Source organism: Oncorhynchus nerka, linkage group LG24 (assembly GCF_034236695.1).
Source record: "Oncorhynchus nerka isolate Pitt River linkage group LG24, Oner_Uvic_2.0, whole genome shotgun sequence".
Lineage (NCBI taxonomy): Eukaryota > Metazoa > Chordata > Actinopteri > Salmoniformes > Salmonidae > Oncorhynchus > Oncorhynchus nerka.
The window spans coordinates 67,629,514-67,652,063 of NC_088419.1; the positions used below are offsets into that span (position 1 = coordinate 67,629,514).

At 42.1% G+C, this 22,550-nt stretch overlaps 1 protein-coding gene across 5 annotated transcripts in view; it reads left to right on the forward strand.

The window, feature by feature from the left end:
- LOC115108482 (ras-specific guanine nucleotide-releasing factor RalGPS2) overlaps window positions 1-22,550 on the forward strand; it is a 155,832-nt gene that overhangs the window by 5,785 nt on the left and 127,497 nt on the right. Inside the window, exon 1 of one of the 5 annotated variants that reach the window (XM_065009076.1) lies at window positions 6,005-6,131. The exons of the other annotated variants lie outside the window; for them this stretch is intronic. The gene's annotated coding sequence lies outside the window, so the exon portion shown is untranslated. Of the gene's footprint in view, window positions 1-6,004; window positions 6,132-22,550 lie in introns of those variants that run through there. 5 annotated transcript variants of the gene reach the window in all.

Consider the following 22,550-nt stretch of genomic DNA (forward strand, 5'->3'; position numbering starts at 1 on the left):
TATTCATATCTGTGGGAGACTGGTAGGTTGTGTGACTGGGTGTATGTGGGGTGTCTGATGGTGCTGGCTGCCTACTGAAGTGGGTGTCTGTATTGATAATGCCTGACTGAATGAAGGGGGTGTATGCGTGCAAATGTGTGGACTGGAATGTGTCACTGTGATAGCAGAAGGTTACGTCTGTGTTCTGTGCCCATGCCCCGTGGTCGAGGGCCCATGGGGTCCTGTACCAGTCTGTCTGCCAGCTTAGCCGTTGGGCTGTCACTCAGGAGAATGTTTATCGACTTTCACTTCCACATATCACAGTAGGGTGGAGACTAATCACGGTTTACATTGAGCAATGACAGACCAGTCTTTGAGCAATTAGGATAGTCTGTCGGCTTTGAAGAGCCCGGGGTACTATCTTCCTTCCTACGTCAGCAAGACAAAGGAGCTGATCGTGGACTACAGGAAATGTAAGGGTGAGCACACACCCATCAATGGAGCTGTGGGTCAAGAGCTTGAAGTTCCTCGGTGTCCACATCACTAAGCAATTAATATGGTCCACACAGTTGTGAAGTGAGCACGACAGTTCCTCTTCCTTCTCAGGAGGCTGAAAAGATTTGTCATGGCCCCTCAGATCCTCAAAGTTCCACAGCTGCACCACTGAGATCATCTTGCTTGCCTACATCACCACCTGGTACGGATACTGCAAGGCACCCAACCGCAAGGCGCTATAGAGGGTGGTAACTACGGCTCACAACATCACTGGGGCAGTGCTCCCTGCCATCCCGGACCTCTATACCAGGCGGTGTCAGAGGAAGGCCACCCAAGGCATAGACTGTTCTCTCTGCTACCGCACGGCAAGCAGTACCAGTGCACCAAGTCTGGAACGAACCGAGCACTGAACAGCTAATACTCCCAAGCCATAAGACTGCTAAATAGCTAATCAAATGTCTACCTGCTGCTGCCTTATCTATCCTGTTGCTTGGTCACTTTAACCCTACATATGTACATACTGTACAGTGCCTTCAGGAAGTATTCACATCTCTTGACTTATTCCACATTTTTTGTTTTTACAGCATGCATTAAAAATTGGATTCAATGATATTTTGTCACTGGCTTACACGCAATACCCAATAATGTCAAAGTGGAATTATGTTTTTAGAAAAGTTTACAAATGAAAAGCTTATTACCTTTTTGGGATAGGGGGCAGCATTTTCACTTTTGGATAAATAGCGTGCCCAGAGTGAACTGCCTCCTACTCTGTCCCAGATGCTAATATATGCTTATTAGTAGTAGTAGTAGTAATACTGAAGTTTCTAAAACTGTTTGAATGATGTCTGTGAGTATAACAGAACTCATATGGCAGGTGAAAACCTGAGAAAAATCCAACCAGGAAGTGGGAGGCAGAAATGCTCATTATAAAAATTCAGAAAACAAAACATATTTTACATAGATTTAAAGATTAACTTCTTGTTAAACCAACCAGTGTCATATTTATAAAATGCTTTTCGGTGAAAGCATACCTAGCCCAGAACATACCTAGCCCAGAACATAGCCCAGTTAACAAATTATTACAAACAGTAACCAGCCAAGCAGAAGCGTTACAAAACTTAGAAATAGAGAGAAATGTAATTCATATGGTGTTAATCAGAAGACATTTACTCAAATGTTCCTTTTGTTCGATGAAGTCTCTTTATATCCAAAAACCTCCGTTAGCGCGTTTTCTTCAGTAATCCACAAGCTCAAACTCGGTCAAAACAATCAGACAAAAAATCCTAATTGTATCAGTAAAGTTCATTAGAAACATTTCAAACGATGTTTATATTCAATCAAGTTGTTTTTAAGCCTAAATGATCTATAATATTTCAACCGGACAATAACTTCGTCAATATAAAAGGTAAACAAGAAATGCACATGTGCCTGAAAAAACTCTGCGTCATGTTAGGGTCACTCGTTCAGACTGGTCTTTCTCCCTCATTTATAAGAATACAAGCCTGAAACTATTTCTAAAGACTGTTTACATCTAGTGGAAGGCATAGGAACTGCAAATGGAGTCCTATGTCAATGGATACTGTAATGGCATTGAATAGAAAACTACAGAACCAAAAAAGAAACTACTTCCTGAATGGATTTTTCCCAGGTTGTCGCCTGCTAAATCAGTTCTGTTATACCCACAGACACTATTTTTTAACAGTTTTGGAAACTTTAGTGTTTTCTATCCAAATCTACCAGTTATATGCATATCATATCTTCTGGGCCCGAGTAGCAGGCCGTTTTAATTTGGGCATGCTTTTCATCCAAAATTCCGAATGCTGCTCCCTACCCTAGAGGTTAACAAGATGTTTATCTTTCATTTGCTGTATTGGACTTGTTAATGTGTGAAAGTTACATATTTCGAAGAAATATTATTGAATTTCGCGCGCTGCCTTTTCAGCAGAATGTTGCCGAGGCTGCCCTAGAAAAGGTTAAAGGTCTTAAGTCATGTATTCAACCCCTTTTGTTATGGCAAGCCTAAATCATTTCAGGATTACAAATTTGCTTTAGTCACATAATGGGTTGCATGGACTTACTCTTTGCAAAGTTTTATTTTAATGAGTATCTCATGTCTGAACCCAGGGCCTAAAATGTATATATTCTTTTGGTCCTCCAGCCCCTGTAGCATGTAGATCAAAATACAAATATAAATTAATATATTTATTTCACACTAAATATTGTTGGAGCCATAATTACATTAAACACGTTTTTAAATAAGATTACCATGTTTTGTAGTGTTTCTAAAACAAGAATGTATTAGTAAGAAGTAATGTGGTGTATTGATCAATTTAATTACATACAGAGTCTTTTAATCAAAAATATCAGAGACCACATGTTCAGCTTCCTCTTTTAGGGTGGGAGGTTACCGTGTGTGATTTGGGATCTGACTAGGTCGTCTCATTCGCTATCAGTTGAAGGAGCAAACTCAAACTAACATTGGAAAAACAGAGCCTGTGAAAAAAGCAATGTAAATGGCTAAGAACCACAACAGTCTCATTTTGTAGACTACCGAGTAAATTATACCAACTTTTATGCCTGTGCATGTGCAGCGCCTCCAAAAGTATATCCATCAGCACTTCACTCATTGCACACAGCTCCCCTGCGCGAGGTGGGATATAGGATTTGTATTTCTTTGTGCAATTAGCATCTATGAAACAAACTAGCAGAAATACTTGGAAACAGCTGTGCTCATACTTTTGACTTTATATTTACAAATGTAATATTTGCTCTGTACAGCCTTGCAAATTGACCACCCGCCAATGTGGATGTTGAAATGGACATTCTTAACCGCCCCCTCCTGTACTCCCAGTTCACTCATGACTGCATGGCCTGGCATGACTCCACCATTTAAGTTTGCTGATGACACAAGCATACGCCTGATCAACGATGAGACGGCATATAGGGAGGAGGTCAGTACCCTGGCTGTGTGGTGCAAGGACCACAACCTCTCCCTCAACGTGCTCAAGACAAAGGAGATGACTGTGGACTACAGGAAAAGGACGACCGAGCACGCCCCCATTCCCATCGACAGGTCTGTAGTGGAGCAGGTTGAGATCTTCAAGTTCCTTGGCGTCCACATCACATCATTCCTATTTCGCAACAAAGCATCCTTCACTCATGCTGCCAAACATACCCTTGTAAAACTGACTATCCTACCGATCCTTGACTTCGATGATGTAATTTACAAAATAGCCTCCAACACTACTCAGCAAATTGGATGCAGTCTATCAGTGCCATCCGTTTTGTCACAAAAGCCCCATATACTACCCACCACTGCGACCTGTATGCTCTCGTTGGCTGGCCCTCGCTTCATATTCGTCGCCAAACCCACTGGCTCCAGGTCATCTATAAGTCTTTGCTAGGTAAAGCTCCGCCGTATCTGAGATCACTGGTTACCATAGCAACACCCACACGCTCCAGCAGGTAAATATTCACTTGTCATCCCCAAAGTCAATTCCTACTTTGGCTGCCTTTCCTTCCAGGTCTCTGCTGCCAATGACTGGAACGAATTCCAACAATCACTGAAGCTGGAGACTCATCTCCCCCACTAACTTTAAGCATCAGCTGACAGAGCAGCTTACCGATAGCTGTAGCTATACACAGCCCATCTGTAAATGGCCCATCCAACTACCTACCTCATCCCATATTTGTTTTTGTTTCTCTGCTTTTTTGCTCACCAGTATTTCTACCTGCACATCTATCACTCCAGTGTTACTTGCTAAATTGTAATTACTTCTCCACGAGAGGTCGACCGATTATGGTTTTTCAACGCCGATACCGATTATTGGAGGACCAAAAAAAGCCGATACCGATTAATCGGCCTATTTAAAAAATAAATAAAAAAATATAATTTTTTTTTGAATTTGTAATAATGACAATTACAACAATACTGGATGAACACTTATTATAACTTAATATAATACATCAATAAAATCAATTTAGCCTCAAATAAATAATGAGACATGTTCAATTTGTTTTAAATAATGCAAAACCAGCATTGGAGAAGAACGTAAAAGTGCAATATGTGCTAACGTTTCAGTTCCTTGCTCAGAACATGAGAACATATGAACGCTGGTGGTTCCTTTTAACATGAGTCTTCAATATTCCCAGGTAAGAAGTTTTAGGTTTAAATTATAGGACTATTTCCCTCTATACCATTTGTATTTCATTAACCTTTGACTATTGGATGTTCTTATAGGCACTTTAATATTGCCAGTGTAACAGTATAGCTTCCGTCCCTCTCCTCGCTTGAACCAGCAACACGACGACAACCACATCGAAGCGGTGTTACCCATGCAGAGCAAGGGAAACAACCACCCCAAGGCTCAGAGCGAGTGAAGTTTAAAACGCTATTAGCGCGCACTAACTAGCCAGTCATTTCACTTTGGTCACACCAGCCTAATCTCGGGAGTTGATAGGTTTGAAGTCATAAACCGCGCAATGCTTGACGCACAACGAAGAGCTGCTGGCAAAACGCACGAAAGTGCTGTTTGAATGAATGTTTACACGTCTGCTTCTGCCTACCACCGATACTTGTATGCTCAGTCAGATTATATGCAACACAGGACACGCTAGATAGTGGTTAGAGCGTTGGACTAGTAACCGAAAGGTAGCAAGTTCGAATCCCCGAGCTGACAAGGTACAAATCTGTCGTTCTGCCCCTGAACAGGCAGTTAACCCACTGTTCCTAGGCCGTCATTGAAAATAAAAATTTGTTCTTAACTGACTTGCCTAGTAAAATAAAGGTAAAAATAAAAAATTGGTTTTCAAATAACTTTTTTTTTTTATTGTCCAGCAGCCTTGGACACCATCTTAGTCATATTAGCCAGTTGTTTCATCTTTATCTTCCCTCATTCTGAAATATATTTTCATTTGTCACATGAAACCTGGGCTGTTGAGAATGGCTTTTTTCGGCAATTGCATTTGGGAACATTTGCATGTATAGCCTACTGCGGTGCACAAATTCACTGCTTATGTGAAGAAATAATTTATGAACATTTTTAAGCTAAACCTTCAGCTCTGTTGCAGAAGCCTCATTGCTTTTAAAGGTATTGTTGATGTACAGTGGTTGTATGAATTTGGAATCTATCATCCCACAACTGTCCCAGAGGTCTGTTTTTGGAATATTTATTTCTGACACAGAATGACAAGCTGACCAATAGATAATTGTAAGTCGCTCTGGATAAGAGCGTCTGCTAAATGACTTAAATGTAAATGTAATAATGTTGGGTAACTATGGGGGATAGTAGATTGACATGGGCTAATGCTCTTTCTGTTCTCCACTCATCTTGTTGCCAGAGGAAATGTCTAACTTCAATATGCGCCTCGGAATTTGATAAGGACATGCACCGTTCCATCCCTGACTTCGGTCTTCACTTGTAGTCCTTCTTCGGCGCTGCGACGCCTGAGGACACGATCTCATGACGTGCATTGGCTAATAATAGTTGAGATCTGAGAGAGCCATGTGTGATAAGTGCTTCGGAGCAGGGCGATTGGCAGCCGGGAGAAGCGAATTATAATTATTATATTCAGTCCAAAGACATAATGGCCACTGGCTGCAAAGCATGGATTATTTTTTAGATGGGCATTACTGCCGCCGGGAATTTCGAGACCTGGTAAGTAATCATTTCACTGTTAGTCTACACAGCATGTAACAAATAACTATTTTATTTGTGTAGAAATGAACCTGGGTTTAAACATTTATTTTCCCCAAAGAGAACCAAGCCTGGAATACTACTCCTGTGTCTTTATCATTAGAGTCCCTCTTGGCTTGCCCAGATTTCCCTTTTAGAGCCTCAGCTTACCCTGTGAGTGAAGTGCACCTATTTGAAGTGAACTGGAAGCCCCTTTCTCCAGATTTTCTTTGTTGTACTACTCTACTCAGTCTCCCTGGCCTGTGTAGGAGGCATCAGTTTATAACATACATTTGTGCTCCGTCTGTAGATATATTCACACCCCAAAGAGCACAGACACACAGTTGGGAGGGAACCTGACCAAGATGGTGTGTAACATGTTTTACATCCTGATGGGCACATGTCTAGCAAGGGATTCTCCAGGGACCTGTGATGCCACTGTTCACACTCAAGACCAATGGGTGGAAGTATAACAATCACTTTACTGGGCATTACTACTCACTGCACTGACCTTAGCTTGGGCTCTGAAATGCAGACGACCGCAAAAATCTGCAGTGGGAGAAAGAAACACTTGGGATTGAAAACAGTTAAGCTTACTCCTGTATTGACACTTTAATCTCCCTCCTTCTAGAACCCATGAAGGCCTTACCTTGGGTAGTAACCACCCAGCCCTCTGTCACCCTGCAGTGTGTCTGGTCCCTGTGGCTCGGCTCACCACTGCTGGCCTGTCCGGGTGAGCTGAGCTGTTAGCTGGTTGTTTCATGGAAAGCTGTGAACTTGGTCCAGAGCCCTGAGAGAGGATCATCAGATAAAAGCTCAGCTCACTGTCTGCCCTATAGAGCCAAGGAGGACGCACGCACGTGTACACACTACGCTTTATCCTCTTCTTCCCTTGTGATATCCTCTCAGGTTTACTATGGGCCTGTGATTTTAAAGAAAACGACACTTACCACCTCTTTCCCCACCTCTGTTCCTTCCCACGCTTTCTCTCTGCCTGTTGGGTATAGACATGCAGTGAATGTTGATGGTGTGTCAGAAACTTGAGATGACTTGTGTGTCACTGAGATTCATTCTGAATGGAGCGAGACGAGATGGCAGAAGTGTCTATTACAGGCATGACCACTGAGTGTGTGTGTGCTTCCTCTACAACTGAGGCAGGTTTGGACATGCAGGGACCTGGATAAACATGCTCTTCCACTCTGAGGAACGTTTCTGGAAGTTTCTTTAGTATCCTTTTTTAAAATTCCTTTTCTATTTTGCCATATTTTTAACTGAGCTGTTTCACAATTTCTGAACCTACAGTGCATTCAGAAAGTATTCAGACCCCTTGACTTTATCCACATTTTGTTGCAGCCTTATTTTAAAATGGATTGAAAAAAAAAGATCTACATTATTCTACACTCAACCCCATTATGACAGTGAAAACAGGCTATTTTTTTTTTGTGCAAATTTGATTAATAATAAACAAATTATTTACGTAAGTATTCAGACCGTTTTACTATGAGACTCGAAATTGAACTCAGGTGCATCTTGTTTCCATTGATCACCCTTGAGATGTTTCTACAACTTTATTGGAGTCCACCTGTAGTAAATTCACTTGATTGGACATGATTTGGAAAGGCACACACCTGTCTATATAAGATCCCACAGTTGACAGTGCATGTCAGAGCAAAATCCAGCCATGAGGTCTAAGGAATTGTCCGTAGAGTTCCGAGACAGGATTGTGTTGACGCACAGATCTGGGGAATGGTACCAAAACATTTATACTGTATTGAAGGTCTCCAAGAACACAGTGGCCTCCATTCTTAAATGGAATAAGTTTGGAACCACCAAGACTCTTCCTGGAGCTGGCCGCCCGGCCAAACTGAGCAATCGGGGTGAGAAGGGCCTTGATCAGGGAGGTGACCAAGAAACCGGTGGTCACTGACAGAGCTCCAGAGTTCCTCTGTGGATGGGAGAACCTTCCAGAGGACAACCATCTCTGCAGCACTCCACCAATCAGGCCAGACGGAAGCCTCTCAGTAAAAGGCATATGAATGCCCGCTTGGAGTTTGCCGAAAGGCACCTAAAGGACTGACCATGCGAAACGGGAATTCTAAAAACCTGTTTATGCTTTGTCATAATGGGGTATTGTGTGTAGATTGAGGGGGGGAGAAATGTTAAAATAATTATAGAATAAGGCTGTAAAAAAAATGTGGAAAGAGTCTAGGGGTCTGAATACTTTCCGAATGCATTGTATATACATTTTACGGACACAGTATTAGTTGTTTTTAATCCCACCCTTGAGCTCCACTGAACCCCTCCCACCTATCTCTGAACACCATCCATTTTTTTTGTTTTTCTGTTCGCGATATATTTTTCAACTTTAGTTTCCTTTGTGTGAAAGTGGAAGGGGAGGCTGGGAGACACTGGTGGAAACAATGCCTTGCCTATTTAAAAAAAAAAAACAACAATTCAATAGAAATGAGTGTTTGGAAGGCCATGCATCCTGTATGTACTTGTCTTCTGTGAGGAGAAAAATACATTAATATTGTGTGCATGTGGCCCCTGGCCATGTTGCTCTGTAGGAGAGGTGGCCCAGAGAGGTTTGAGCGGGCGGCTCTTTCAGGGAGGAAGAGAAAGAGCGAGGGGATGAGAGGTGTGTAGCGGTTGAAGAGATGCAACTGTTTGTTCAGGCCGCAGCTGTTGCTCCTCTTCCATTAGACAGTGTCCCCCCCCCCCACACACACACTACTCACTCACTCACTCTGACAGAAGCGTACAATGTAACATTGTTCTGTTCTTTGTGGGAAAGAAGAAAGGATCAATCCATCATGACTGTGTGATGGAAAAATAACAGCCCATATATATACTGCCGCCCTCTGCTCTGCCTGCTTTTATTCCAATGAGAGGGGGCTCTACTGCTCTCGCTCCTCTTCTTGTTCTCCCCTTTTCTCAGAGGTTTTATACAGATCCTCTTTCGTGTGTGTGTGTGTGTGAGAGCATGCATGAGCATTTGGGTGTCAGGCTTTGTTCCTTTCCAGCGTGCAATGTGCACTCTGACCCAGTGAACTTTGAGAGCAAACACTTGTGTGTGTCTGTTCCCCTCCACGCGTATAATAATAATAATAATAATAATAATAATAATAATAATAATAATAATACCCCTTTTGTACACAGACCCAAATCTCAGTCATTTACCATGCCTGCTTCTTTTTTGTTGTTGGTGTATCTGAAAAAGGTGCCATGTCCTCATTGGTTATACCCACATAGGTGATTGAAAGATTAACTGTTTTGCCGGTCGTTGTGGTAATACTATGGAAGTTTAGGTGCCAATCACCATATAAGTTCAATGATGAAAAAGCCGGGAAGGAGGAGAGATGACTAGAAATTATTCGGTTGACCGTTTTATGTGTGGATTAATTGTCGGAGTAGAGGACCTTGAGCATTTCAGGTAAAATAACAACTCAATGTTTATATCCCAGGACAAATTTACTAGCAACCGCAAGCTAGCTAAATTGAACAAATTAGCTAGCAAGTGCAAGCTAACTAGGTAAATTGCCATACATTTTTTATGCTTTCCGACCTGTCCCCAAAAGAATGTACCTTTTCCAACAATGCAGAGTTAAGATCATTTGAAATAGACACGAGGAATAAATACACAGTGATTACCGACTAACAAAACGAGTAAAAGTAAGATTGCTATATAAAGGGAGAACCAGTACTGAGTCGATGTGCAGGGGTACGAGGTAACTGAGGTAGCTATGTACATATAGGTAGGGGTACATTGACTAGGCAACAGGATATATATTGTGTGTGCACAGTTAGTGCGAGAGCGTTAGACCAAAAAAGTTTAAATGCAGGTAGTCCGGGAAGCCATTTGATAGCTATTTAGCAGTCTTGTTTTAGTAGTATTATGGCTTGGGGCCTTTTGGGCCTTCCTCTGACACTGCCAGGTATAGAGGTCCGGGATGGCAGGAAGTTCGGCCGTCCGTAGAAATTGTTGTCCTGGCACCACACTGCCAGTCCCTATAGGCTGCCTCGTCGTCGGTGATCAGTCCTACTACCATTGTTATCAACAAACTTGATGGCGTTGCAGTCGTGGCTGAACAGGGAGTACAGGAGGGGACTAAGCACACACCCCTGAGTATGCGTCCTCCTAGTCCATTTAAAGGTGTCACTCATATCAGCTACAGTAAGCAAGGTCACCCAGCCGTTCGCGACAACTGGTGTTCTCATGCATGGTTCAGTGTTGCTTGCCTCGAAGCAAGCATAGTAATTTGCTAGCCCTGCTACATCCGTCGAGTGTCGGAGCTGGCGTAGGATTTGTACTTATTCTTGTATGGACGCTTTGCCTGTTTCACTCATCAGCGGTCGTAGCGGTTTTTCTTATACGTGTCCGGATTAATGTCCCACTCCTTGAAAGTGGCACTTCTAGCCTTTTAGCTCTGTGTGGTTGCTGCCTGTAATCAATGGTTTCTGTGGGGACAACATTGTCGATGCACTTATTAATGAAGCTCGTTACTGATGTGGTTTACACAATGTTATCAGATGAATCCCGGGACATATTCCAGTCCTGCAGCTTAGTAGAAAAAACAAATAGTTGTATAGCCATGTCTTATTTCCACTACGTCTTGGAAACATAGGATATTACAGTTTTAGGACCCGTCGGCGGGAAAGTCTCAAACTGAGCTTATCCAGTTGTTCTCTAGTGACTGCACTCTCACAAGAAAAACAGAGGGCAGTGGTTGGCGGTCTACATGCTCATCGACATAATCTCGTCATGACGCTGCCTCACTAGCCTCTTGCACTGCTGCTTCCTCTTTCGAGTCCCGTGATCAGGGTCTGGTCTGAGGTAAGCAGAATGTCTGGAGCTGCAGACTTGTTGAAGTAGAAATCTTTATCTAAATCAAGGTTAGTGATTGCTGTTCTGATGTCCAGAAGCTGTTTTCGTCATAGGAAATGACTGCATTTTCAGGAGCCCGTGACACTGGAGCTATCCACCGCAGCGCTATCTCTCTGACCCAGAGTTTTGCTTAGTGAAGCAGCTTCAAAGAGGAGTTGCTACACATTGTAGAGTCTGTTCCACTGCTTTGTTCATACGCCTGACTAGTGTCAGTACTGTTGCACAACTATTTTGCGCATATGTCAACACCGCTACACTAAGTAAACTGATAGTGCAATACATACAGCAGTATTTTCCTATTTTTAAAGACATGTGCAGTGCACAGAAACAAGTGCAAGTCTTAAGTTTGTTACTTAGTAGTTGTGTGTTACTAGAAGTATAAAACACCACCCTTAGCCTTTCTAATGAATGTGTAGTTGGGACCATCTGTGGCTATTTAGCTGCTCCACTACCTCCCAACAACGTGGGATAGAAAATAAATAACAGAAGAGGGGGAGGGTACTGAGTTTCAAAGGAGCTCAGAGGGAAGGATGAGTGGAGGGTCACACACACCGCTTATCTTTCTCCAGCTCATAAAGCAGTCCTAACCCAGCTCTTATTATAGACCCATGCAGAGATAGGGCCAGCAGGATCAGAGCTCTACATGCTTCTACAGTGCTGCATGCTGGACAGTTTTGGTCAACATGGAAAACACACAGGAGGTCATATAGGGAGTGTTCAGCTACATCTCTCTTGTTTTCCTTTGGTCATGGGCACAGATTTGCAGATGTTATCGCAGGTGCAGCGAAATGCTTGTTTCTAGCTCCAACAGTGCAGTAATAACACCTAGCAATCACATAATCCCCCCAAATAAATGAAGAAATATCAGAATGAGCTGTGTGTGTGCGTGTGTGGACAGTATATGAATATAAGCAGTAGTTCTTGAGGATCAACCATGACTAGAATACAGTGTATATACAGTTGAAATTGGAAGTTTACATGCACCGTAGCCAAATACATTTAAACTGTTTTTCACAATTCCTGACATTTTAAATCTAGTAAAAATTCTGTCTTCGGTCAGTTAGATCACCACTTCATTTTAAGAATGTGAATTGTCAGTATAATGGAGAGAATTGTTTATTTCAGTGTTTTCTTTCATCACATTTCCAGTGGGTCAGAAGTTTACATACACTCAATTAGTATTTGGTAGCATTGTCTTTACATTTTTTAACTTGGGTCAAACGTTTCGGGTAGCATTCCACGAGCTTCCCACAATAAGTTGGGTGAATATTGGCCCATTCCTCCTGACAGAGCTGGTGTAGGTGAATCAGGTTTGTAGGCCTCCTTGCTCGCACACACTTTTTCAGTTCTGCCCACAAATTTTCTATAGGATTGAGGTCAGGGCTTTGTGATGGCCACTCCAATACCTTGACTTTGTTGTCCTTAAGCCATTTTGCAACAACTTTGGAAGTATGCTTGGGGGCGTTGTCCATTTGGAAAACCCAATAACTTCCTGACTGATGTCTTGAGATGTTCCTTCAACATATCTGCATCATTTTCCTGCCTCATGATGCCATCTATGACTCAAATGATGTCAATTAGTCTGTCAGAAGCTTCTAAAGCCATGCCATCATTTTCTGGAATTTTACAACCTGTTTAAAGGCACAGTCAACTTAGTGTATGTGAACTTCTGACCCACTGGAATTTCTAAATTCAATAATCTGTCTGTAAACAATTATTGAAAATATTACTTGTGTCATGCACAAAGTAGATGTCCTGACTTGCCAAAACTACAGTTTGTTACAAGAAATTTGTGGAGCTGTTGAAACACTTAGGTTGGAGTCATTAAAACTTGTTTATGTAAACTTCCGACTTAAACTGTACATATAAAGTGGGGAAAACGGTATGTGAACATAATTATAGTGACCAGTGTTCAACGACTATGTACGTAGGGCAAAGCAGTCTCTAATGTTCAAGGCAGGGTATTGGGCGGAGGGTGTTTTTAACAGTGCAATGGCTTGTAGATGGAAGCTGTTTATCAGTCTCTCGATCCCAACTTTGTTGCACCTGTACGGTCTCCTTCTTTTAGATGGTAGGGGGGGGGACAGGCTTTGGGCGGGTGGCTGAGGTCCTTTATGATCTTCTTGGCCTTTCTGTGACAGCAGGTGCTGTAGATATCCTGGAGGGCACGCAGTGTGCCCCCGATGATGCATTGAGCTGACCGCACCACCACCTGTAAAGCCCTGTGGTTATGGATGGTGCAATTGCCATACCAGGCAGTGATGCAACCCGACAGGACGCTCTCAATGGTGTGCATCTCTAGAAGTCTCTCTACTGTTTCCTGTAGTCCACGATCAGATCCTTCGTTTTGTTGACGTTGAGAGGTTATTTTCCTGGCACCACTCCGCCACGGGTTTCACCGCTTCCAGTAGGTTGTTTCGCCATTGTTGGTAATCAGGCCTATCGCTGTGTCGTCAACAAACTTGATGATTTGAGGTGAACGGGGAGTACAGGAGTGGGCTGAGTGCTCACCCCTGTGGTGCCCCTGTGTTGAGAATTTGCGTAGCAGAGGTGTTCAGGGCTCAACATTTTAAGGTGTGTCCAGGGCAAGTAATAATATAGATTTCAGTTGAATGAATGGCCAAGTAAAAAAAAATCACACCCAAACATAAAAAAATTACTCCAATCAGAATTGAATCAGATGGCACGGCTGTGCATTGTTGGCGTTGCCTGTATTCCTATTTGCTCCAGCCTTTTTCAATAAATGTTATATTTACACAAAGCAAGAGAACAATGTAGACGGCGCTAAGAGTCCCGCAAAATATCTGGTCAAAAGAAAATAATGTATCGAATGGTCTGGACCAATAGCCAGTCGATTTTTCTCTCCATTTGATATGAATTTGACTTTGCTTATTAAGCCACCCTTTCAGTTTAATGCATGCTAGGTTTCTTCTACCAAAGAAAGCCTAGAACTCCCGTTTGATAAAATCTGTTTGAATGTTTTTGAATAAGGCCTAAAATATTAATGAAAGGTTAAGAACAAACAATAGCCAATATAAAAATCTAATGAGACATGAGAACAATTATACGGCAGGAAATTATGCATAAGAATAGTTTGGATAGTTTGGAAAATACTCTTTTTCATTAGTTCATTAGTGTTCATAAGTGTTTAATGTTCTAAAGATGCAGCTTTTAAATGGTAATAATTATGAAAGTCAGAGTCTAAGCTATTCTCAATCACAGATTTATTTTTAATTACATTTTAGGCCACAAGAAGTGAAATTGAGCAAACAATATCAAGATGGAATAATCTGGGGAGTTTAAAGAACTGAATCTTAAACTTTTTCCTCAGCTGACAGAAATGATGCGTTGTTGGCCTATTAACATATTCTAGCAATGTGCAACCTGCCAAGGCCTAATGAGATCGCAGGAGGAGGCAACAATCCTTATCAGTTTATAATTATCCAGTTCTGAGGACGACAGTTTCTTTGCAGCCCATGATGATTTACAACGATCACGATGCACAGCCAGCGAGGTTCAATCTCCACTTTTCAGCGCACACAGAAAGCCAGATAGGCCTAGGCTACTAAATCAAATCAAATCAAATTTTATTTGTCACATACACATGGTTAGCAGATGTTAATGCGAGTGTAGCGAAATGCTTGTGCTTCTAGTTCCGACAATGCAGTGATAACCAACAAGTAATCTAACTAACAATTCTAAAACTACTGTCTTATACACAGTGTAAGGGGATAAAGAATATGTACATAAGGATATATGAGTGAGTGATGGTACAGAACAGCATACAGTAGATGGTATCGAGTACAGTATATACATATGAGATGAGTATGTAGACAAAGTAAACAAAGTGGCATAGTTAAAGTGGCTAGTGATACATGTATTACATAAGGATGCAGTCGATGATGTAGAGTACAGTATATACGTATGCATATGAGATGAATAATGTAGGGTAAGTAACATTATATAAGGTAGCATTGTTTAAAGTGGCTAGTGATATATTTACATCATTTCCCATCAATTCCCATTATTAAAGTGGCTGGAGTTGGGTCAGTGTCAATGACAGTGTGTTGGCAGCAGCCACTCAATGGTGGCTGTTTAACAGTCTGATAGCCTTGAGATAGAAGCTGTTTTTCAGTCTCAGTCCCAGCTTTGATGCACCTGTACTGACCTCGCCTTCTGGATGATAGCGGGGTGAACAGGCAGTGGTTCGGGTGGTTGATGTCCTTGATGATCTTTATGGCCTTCCTGTAACATCGGGTGGTGTAGGTGTCCTGGAGGGCAGGTAGTTTGCCCCCGGTGATGCGTTGTGCAGACCTCACTACCCTCTGGAGAGCCTTACGGTTGAGGGCGGAGCAGTTGCCGTACCAGGTGGTGATACAGCCCGCCAGGATGCTCTCGATTGTGCATCTGTAGAAGTTTGTGAGTGCTTTTGGTGACAAGCCGAATTTCTTCAGCCTCCTGAGGTTGAAGAGGCGCTGCTGCGCCTTCTTCACGACGCTGTCAGTGTGAGTGGACCAATTCAGTTTGTCTGTGATGTGTATGCCGAGGAACTTAAAACTTGCTACCCTCTCCACTACTGTTCCATCGATGTGGATAGGGGGGTGTTCCCTCTGCTGTTTCCTGAAGTCCACAATCATCTCCTTAGTTTTGTTGACGTTGAGTGTGAGGTTATTTTCCTGACACCACACTCCGAGGGCCCTCACCTCCTCCCTGTAGGCCGTCTCGTCGTTGTTGGTAATCAAGCCTACCACTGTTGTGTCTACACATCTCTTTTGTGCCACAGCTCCAACAGAGTAGAATAGGCTATTGGAAAATTATTGTCTCCACTAAATATATTTTGTCACTAGCTAGGTTTCCGTCCAATGGCGACCAATTTTTTTTTTTTTTTTTTTGTGAATATTCAAAAATCAACAAAACCAATATGCACATTTTACCAGCAGAAATGTTTCCTTCCAACTGACCAGTTGCAGGTAAAGGTTGTGCGTGGTGACTTAGTGCCCATAAAAATACCTTTTGCAGTTAAATTCCCATATGCCAAAATAAAAGTTAAATGTGTTTCCATCACATTCTCAACTCTACTGATGGGTCTCACAAAAAATGTTGCGTTATATAGGCAGTGTGCCCACTCTGGTATTGGCATGTACGCTCTAGCCAACAGCGATATCTGAGATGTTGTTGGCTAGAGCGCACGTATAGCCTGCAATATCATGGACAAAAGAGCAAGATTTATTTTTCATTAAAAAAAAGTATTTACCTTTTTATTTAACTAGGCAAGTCAGTTAAGAACAAATTCTTATTTTCAATGATTGCCTAGGAACAGTGGGTTAACTGGGGCCGAACGACAGATTTTTACCTTGTCAGCTCAGGGATTCGATCTTGCAACCTTTCAGTTACAAGTCCATTGCTCTAACCACTACCTGCCGCCCCAAGAAAGGGGCGTTAAGCTCGTCACTTTGCACTTTCACCACTCTGAAGTTCATCATAATTTATTTAATCTATAACTTAATGAACTGCATGCTTTCCTGATGAGTCGTAACGGGAGGACAACACGTCATCGCTTGACTTGAAGTTTACTTCGATATGGTTATTATATAAATATTTGCACAAAAGCTTTTTCACGTTCATTTTACCGACACAAATATTCACACCCTATTAGCATATTTAGTTTTGTTTACCAAACATGTTTCGGTTTCCATCAGGCCTGTCATGACATTTTATTTTTAATTTTTTACCAACGTGTACGTCAAGTAGGTCTGTCCCCAACTCAACTGTTTAAAAAAAATTGTCGACCAAGAGTCTTCTGTTCTTTCGACTAATCAATTGGTCTAAATTTTAAAGTGTATTTTTCCATATATAGACACCCATGTTCAAATAAAATCAACTATAATATATATAGGCTACTTTGCCTGATTCTTTAAGCACTGCAATTAAACATCAAGACCCACAAATTACTAAAGAGGGAGCCAGAGATCAATATAGCCTAACCAGAAGAACCTGTTTCCGAGTCCTCCCGCTGCTACTGGCCTTAGCAGTTTTTGTCGTTACTCTCTTGGAGTTGCTGGTAATAGGCTACACCAGCAGTCGGCAACAATTTTCGATTTGGAGTGACAAGTTATTGTACCATTTCTACTGATCTGTGTGCCAGTTATGATTTTCACATGCACATTTTTGTGGAACATTTCATTTATAAGTCTTCATATCTCAAACTCAATGCCATGTGGTTAATGAACATTCGATCTAAATGAAAATGATACAAATAGTAACTTCTATTGCCATTGCCAATATGTAAAAAATGCTTACATAAAGCCAACATATAAAAACATTGCAGCCCGTAGGTAGAAAATATCCAGATTATTTAAATTATATTTTTAAAATAAGAATCCAATAAATAACATTTGTCTATGCATGACCGGTTTGCAAGGAACTTGAAGCATATTAACTTTGATCTGGGAGCAAACTTGCAACATTGTATTCTGGGCCCTCAGTTTCTGACACCAGTGAGCTCTGGACAGACAGATGTGTTACTGGTGAGACTAGTGTGCCATCCCAGCGGCCTCCGCAATGGATTAGTCCTTCATATTTATTTTTTGGTAGGATGGTTGCTAGGGGACGAGAACATCGTCTATGGGCGGCAACCTCCTGTGTAGGTCACTCATTTTCAGTCACCCTTTGGCTGATGGTGTTACACCTCCCTTATTTTTTAAAATTTAAGCTTGAGGACAGATTTTTATTTAAAAATATTTGAGTTATTATTTTTCTTCCCATAGGGCAAGTGGCAAAATAAGTAAATGTCAAGCCCTGGTGTTGTTTCCTACCTTCACAACTTGGGGTTGGCCCGTCAGGAAGTCCAGGACCCAGTTGCACAGGGAGGGGTATTGACATAATACCCTGAGCTTAGTGATGATCTTGGAGGGCACTATGGTGTTGCAAGCTGAACTCTTTCTCTTGTCCAGGTGTGCAGTTCAATGGCGATTGCGTTGTCCGTGGATCTGTTGGGGCGGTATACGTATTGTTACCGGGTAAGATGTAGGTGATATGATCCCTAACTAGCCTCAAAGCACTGCGGGGCGATTTGGTTCAGTTACCTTCGCTTTCTTGGGTACAGGAACAATGGTGGACATCTTGAAGCAAGTGGGGACAACAGGCTGGGATATGGAGAGATTACGGACACTCAAACACTCCAGCCAGCTGGTCTGTACATACTCTGATGTGTGTGCCCAAGCTAAGCTGCATTGTAAGGGAGGAAATGATACCGCTTCCACAGGCTTTACCGTGCCTGTCGGTACCAGAGCCATGGCATTGTTCTAACCCAGCCTGTGAGTAGGGAGAGATGGTGTGTGTTTGAGAGAAAGGGAAACTGTCTGTTACAGAGAGAGAGTGTGTGTGTTTTAGACGGGTGCCTGTGCTTTGTCAGGTTCCAGCACGTCGGCCCTCTAAAGGCTATTCCACCCAAAATCCCTGGGGCCCGACTGGCACCTTCTCCTGGGAAAAGGATGGTGTGGGTGTTACCCAGGTAGGGTGTGTGCTGTTACACTTGGTAGCTATTTGAACGTGAAAGGCCAGGCTATGATTAGGTTATTAGAGATAAACCTATTTTGCTCCAGCTCCAGCGCGAAGCCCGTTGTATCTATTCCTTGACAAAAACAGACACGTGCCTGTCATCTTGTTAGACAAACCAGAGTTAAAATGTCTGTTAGCTAGCTAGTAGTGTTGCGCTATTAGTGCTTTTGAGGTCCATTCAGTTTGGGTTAGATTATTAAAAAAGAATTGCCGGTGTTGATAATTTAAAACAATAAATTAACTATGCATTATTTGGGTTGACTGCTGTAACACAGATTTTTTTTTTTAATACTCGTCCAATGAGGGTATTGACTGCCCATTACTGCTATTCACTTACTAACCATAATTTATTCACATTACTTTAGTTTAATACAATATTTTAGTTATATTATGTTGTTTGTGTGCTGTTCCGCTTTAACATGTTTTTTTCACGTTTAGATTATAAGCCTGAGAGAAAGAATAACATGTTTTGCTCAGGCACCTGTGAGAGGCCCTTTGTAGCTGTTCCTTAACAAAAGCAGACACACCTGTTGTCTGTCTGTCTGTTAGCTAGCTAGTGAACCTAAGACCTGTCTGATGAGTTATCTGTATAGTTGCCAGTTTCCCCCTGTGCTTCCTACTAGTGTTTTTTCTTTCACTTTTGCTCAGTGTACACATGCTGCTCTTCCTTCAGAAAGACATGCCTCAACTTTTATTAATTTGCACAATTTCTCATATTTTATTTTGCTTGAAAATGACTACACATCGAAAATTACATTTGGTAGCAACTAGCTATGCTTGTATAGCTTTGAGCTAGATTTGTCTGTCTTTGCTATTTTATATTTGTTGTCGCTCGTTAGCATTGAGCCAACAGTATCTGATTTCTCTACTTGTTTGTGCTAATTTTGTTAACCCATGGGCCTCTGACTAGAAGGCTTACTTGCGTTTTTAGTGCCCCCTTCTGTGCTATGCCATTAATACAGTAAATCCCAGGATGAGAGGATTGTATGACGATGAAAATCTGGATAACCCTAATGTTTATCACTAATTAACCATTTTATTCACATTACTTTAATAAAATGTTTTATTTGTGTATTTTATACATTTTTTAAATTTGATTTCAATCCAAGTCATTTCATCTCTATAGAACTGCTGCCTATGCGCTCTGACAATTTCTGTAGTTCTGCAAAGTAAGGCATACTTTTATGACTGCTGAATACAAACTATTGATCACTTAGAATATGTATTTTCAGGTAGGGATCTCATGAACAGGGTTGCCGTGTCTTTTTATTTCAGCCAAATTGGGATACTTTGAAGAAAATGTATTGGTTGCGGGTTTTTGGGCTACTTCGGAATTGCATGGCGGCCACCATGACTATGGCTTAAAAATAGAAATAGAATAGATGCGTGTCTAGAAATTACTGTGACAAAGCACAGGAAAACGACTAGGGGCTCTTAGAGTGCATTGCAAATATTCCCTCGGAGGTGGATTAAACCACATTCTGTCTGTCGACTTTCCTTATGGAAAACCATAGCAAGTGAAGGGTTTTACACATGCTAAATTCTTGGGTCTCGAGCGCAGTGCGAGTGGAAATTTGAAATGGAAGTTATGGAGCTCCCTCGTGTGCGTCTGTAATAGGGAGAAGTTCACAAGGAAACTGACATTAAATGTGGATAATGATACAGTTGCATCTCTTGGCCACCAATTAGCATATTAATTCCTATGCAGGCTACTGTAGCCTACCATTTTATACAATAAATATGTTGAAGAGATGATGATGATGATATAACTGGAGTCATTGCAAATCAATTTGTGCCACTTGTGTAGCCTACCTGGAGCTGGCAAACATATTTAATAAATAGCCTTTAACTTCAGTTCATTGTTGTTGTAGCCTTGTGTTATTATGCAATTATTAGTGGCTATATTTATTTAGTGAAATTGTAAGTTAATGTGACCATGATCACAATTGATATGTCGCAATTGCCGATCAGTTGTTAGACTGCATGAAATGGAAGGTAAAATCAGTCAGATTATGCCACAGGTAAAAAAACAAAAAAACACTGGCTGTTGTTGACAAGCATAGGCCAATTCAGTTCATATCCATATTTGTATATTTGATCTGAAATGACAACCCCATCCTCAGTAGTCTGTTCCAGCAGGCTATTGGGCAATGGAAGCATTTCTCACCTCGAAGTTGCCTCGCTGTTCATGTTGAAAAAAATGAGTCTGTCAATTGGAACTAAGCAAGCTGCTACGTCATTAATCTTACATCTTGCCTAAGCTTCTGCAGGCTTTACCATCAGGTCTATCAGGGGCACTATACTACCTGCATTTAGCTAACCAAATTGAAACGTTGGTCAATTTAGTAGGTTATAACCTCCCAAAAGAACCAACATTTCGGTTAATCTCTCAGCACTACTAGTTAGTGAACCTAAGGTGTGTCTGTCTCTGTTAGACAACTTCGGTTCCCTAGTTGGCTAGCTAGTAGGGATGTGCATATCGCATATCTGCCTTTCAAGACGATTCGATCCGTATCTAAATACATGGGCTCCGATACATACAGGAACAATACATTTCAGTTAGAAATTCGGTTTGAGTAGAGGAATGAATTGGTGCGATATGATTTGATGCACTCACATTTGTTGCATAAACACATTATTTTCTATTAGAAATCTGCCGCTCATGAGCTGGGCCTCTGAGTTGACTTCTGTGTGTTAGGGCTGCACAATGAATCAAATTCAGATCAAAATTTTGAGATGTGCAATATCCATATCGCAAGAGGATATGTTCTCTTTTCTTTGACACTGTTAATACAACAACTAGACGATGGTACAACCTCCAATGAGAGACGCTGGATTCTGTTCATTCACGATCTACATGCACAGAGAATTCTGACCAATCAAATCACATTTATTTATATAGCCCTTCGTACATCAGCTGATATCTCAAAGTGCTGTACAGAAACCCAGCCTAAAACCCCAAACAGCAAGCAATGCAGGTGTAGAAGCACGGTGGCTAGGAAAAACTCCCTAGAAAGGCCAAAACCTAGGAAGAAACCTAGAGAGGAACCAGGCTATGTGGGGTGGCCAGTCCTCTTCTGGCTGTGCCGGGTGGAGATTATAACAGAAGATGGCCAAGATGTTCAAATGTTCATAAATGACCAGCATGGTCGAATAATAATAAGGCAGAACAGTTGAAACTGGAGCAGCAGCACAGTCAGGTGGAAGTTGAAACTGGAGCAGCAGCATGGCCAGGTGGACTGGGGACAGCAAGGAGTCATCATGTCAGGTAGTCCTGGGGCATGGTCCTAGGGCTCAGGTCCTCTGAGAGAGAGAGCGAAAGAGAGACGGAGAGAATTAGAGAACGCACACTTAGATTCACACAGGACACCGAATAGGACAGGAGAAGTACTCCAGATATAACAAACTGACCCTAGCCCCCGACACAAACTACTGCAGCATAAATACTGGAGGCTGAGACAGGAGGGGTCAGGAGACACTGTGGCCCCATCCGAGGACATCCCCGGACAGGGCCAAACAGGAAGGATATAACCCCAGGCACTTTGCCAAAGCACAGCCCCCACACCACTAGAGGGATATCTTCAACCACCAACTTACCATCCTGAGACAAGGCTGAGTATAGCCCACAAAGATCTCCGCCACGGCACAACCCGGGGGGGCAACCCAGACAGGATGACCACATCAGTGAATCAACCCACTCAGGTGACGCACCCCTTCCAGGGACGGCATGAGAGAGCCCCAGTAAGCCAGTGACTCAGCCCCTGTAATAGGGTTAGAGGCAGAGAATCCCAGTGGAAAGAGGGGAACCGGCCAGGCAGAGACAGCAAGGGCGGTTCGTTGCTCCAGAGCCTTTCCGTTCACCTTCCCGCTCCTGGGCCAGACTACACTCAATCATATGACCCACTGAAGAGATGAGTCTTCAGTAAAGACTTAAAGGTTGAGACCGAGTTTGCGTC